The following is a 2,707-nucleotide window of genomic DNA, read 5'->3' as shown; positions in this document are numbered from 1 at the left end:
CGAGCACACTATTTAGATATTGGAGGATATGCTATGCACTTGTGTCATAGATTTCGGGTGTTCTTGGGATCAGTTTCTACCGCTTGCCAAGTTTGCCTACAACAACAGCTACCAATCGAGCATTCATATGGCTCCGTATGAGGCTTTGTATGGGAGACGGTGTTGGTCTCCGATGGGTTGATTTGAGCCAGGTGAGGCTAGGAAATTGGGTACTAACTTAGTTCAGGGTGCTTTGGACAAGGTTAAATTGATTCAGGATCGGCTTCGCACGGTGCAGTCTAGATAAAAGAGTTATACCGACCAAAAGGCTCGCGATGTTGCTTTCATGGTGAGGGACAAGGTACTACTCAAGGTTTCACCCATGAAGAGTATTATGAGGTTTGGGAAGAAGGGTAAGTTAAGCCCTTGGTACATTGGTCCGTTTGAGGTGCTTCAGAGGATTGGAGAGGTGGCTTACAAGCTTGCCTTGCCTCCTAGTTTGTCGAGTGTTCATCTAGTGGTTCATGTTTCTATGCTCCAAAAGTATGTCGGCGATCCGTCTTATGTTTTGGACTTCAGCACGGTTCAGTTGGATGGAGATTTGACTTATGATATGGAGCCGGTGGTCATTTTGGACCGGCAGGTTCGAAAGTTAAGGTCAAAGAACATAACTTCAGTGAAGGTGTAGTGGAGAGGTCAGTCAGTCGAGGAGGCTACTTGGGAGACTGAGCGGGAGATGTAGAGTAGATATCCATGCCTATTTGAGACTCCAGGTATGTTTCTAGACCCGTTCGAGGACAAATATTTGTGTAAGAGGGAGAGGATGTAATGACTCGGCCAGTCATTTTGAGTTGTTATAGCCATGTTCCCCCATTTACTACTTATTCTATGCTTAATATTTGTTATGTGACTTGTCGGGGTGGTAGGTTTGGTTCCGGGGATACTTCGGAATGAGTTGAGACACTTAGTCTCAAGGTTGGAAGCTTAAGTTGAAAAGGTTGACCGGATGTCGACTTATGTGTAAATGACTTCGAAATGGAGTTTTGTTGGTTATAATAGCTCCGTTGGGTGATTTTGGACTTAAGAGTGTGTCCGAATAGCGATTTGGAGGTCCGTAGTTGATTTTGGCTTGAGACGGCGAAAGTTGAAAAATTAGATGTTTGGAAAGTTGAGGAGTTTGACCGAGAGTTGACTTTGTGGTTACTGGGCTCGGATTTTTGTTCCAGAAGTTGGAAAAGGTCTGTTGTGTCATTTGTGACTTGTGTGCAAAATTTGGGGTCAATCGGACTTGATTTGATAAGTTTTGGCATCGATTGTAGAAGTTGGAATTTCTTAGTTTTCATTAGGCTTGTTGTGTCATTTGTTGCTTGATGTTGTTTGATGTGATTTGAGGCGTTGACTAAGTTCGTATCATGTTTTAGGACTTGTTGGTATATTTAGTTGAGGTTCCAGGGGCCTCGGGTGGATTTCGGAGGGTTAGATGAGGACTTGAGAGATTGCAGGTGCGGGGATGGCGTCGCAGAAGCGAGTTTGACTAGGCTTCTGATGGGTCACAGGTGTGACGGAAACGCCGCATCAGCAAACCTGCAAATGTGTGTGTGGCTCCGCAGCAATGAGGGGTGAGCTGGAAATGGTAGTTTGAAGAAGCAAACCTTGTTGCGCAGGAGCGAGCCCGCAGATTTGGGATTGAGGGCCGCAGAAGCGATGGAGCGGAGTTTTAAGTGAGTTTTGCAGATGCGGAGACTTGACCGCAGAAGCGAAAAAAAGGGTCACAGGTGCGAAAAGCATTGGGCAGAATATAGGTCGAAGGGTTTTCGTGATTTTTATCATTTTGGACTTTGCAAACTCGAACTAAGGCGATTTTTTAGAGGGATTTCGGGGGGTTTCTTGAGGTAAGTCACTCTTGATCATTTTTATGCAATAATATTGTTTTCCCGTTGAATTTCCCAACTAGTTTGTGTGTTTTTTAGGTGAAATTTTGGGAGTTTTAGGCTAGGGATTGGAGAGTTAAATTTGGGATTTGAGTGACGATTTGGTGTCGGAATCTGGTAAATTTGGTATGGTTGGACTCGTGGTTGAATGAGCTTTTGAATTTTGTAATTTTATTGGATTCCAGGACATGGGCTCGGGGGTTTACTTTTTGACTTTTGATTAAGAATTTAACATTTTAATATGGAATTGATTCCAATAGCTTGAGTTGATTGTATCGAATTGTTTGACTAGATTCGAGGCGTTCGGAGGACAATTCGCGAGGCAAGGGCTTGCTAGCAGAGTTATTCGATTTGCTTGAGGTAAGTATCATATTTAAAATCGGTTGAGGCACTAGTTTCCTGAATTGTTGTGATACCCACGTGCTTTTGTGTGCTCACATGCGTGGGGATGAACCTATGTGCGGGCACCGGGATTTTATATTCATGTTTGGGTTGTGCCCGGGCTCTTATAAGCCTAGAAATGATTGTTAAGCTTTAAGCTATTATATCTCACATGTTGTAACGGTTTATGTGATCTATTTGAGCCATGATGAGGCTACATAGAGGTTTAACCCCTGAACAAACTTGATAGATGCTTTTCATTGATGAAATTGTCGGTTTGAGCTACGACAGCACACTTTGCACATGCCTACATTTTAGCATATCACTTATACCAGTCCAGGAGCATGAGAATCTTGTTTCATTCATCATATACATGTATACTTATTTTATTGCTTCTGTATGATATGTTTGGACTG

The sequence above is a fragment of the Nicotiana tomentosiformis genome, chromosome 7 (genome assembly GCF_000390325.3).
Source record: "Nicotiana tomentosiformis chromosome 7, ASM39032v3, whole genome shotgun sequence".
Lineage (NCBI taxonomy): Eukaryota > Viridiplantae > Streptophyta > Magnoliopsida > Solanales > Solanaceae > Nicotiana > Nicotiana tomentosiformis.
Note: the sequence above shows the minus strand (reverse complement) of the source record.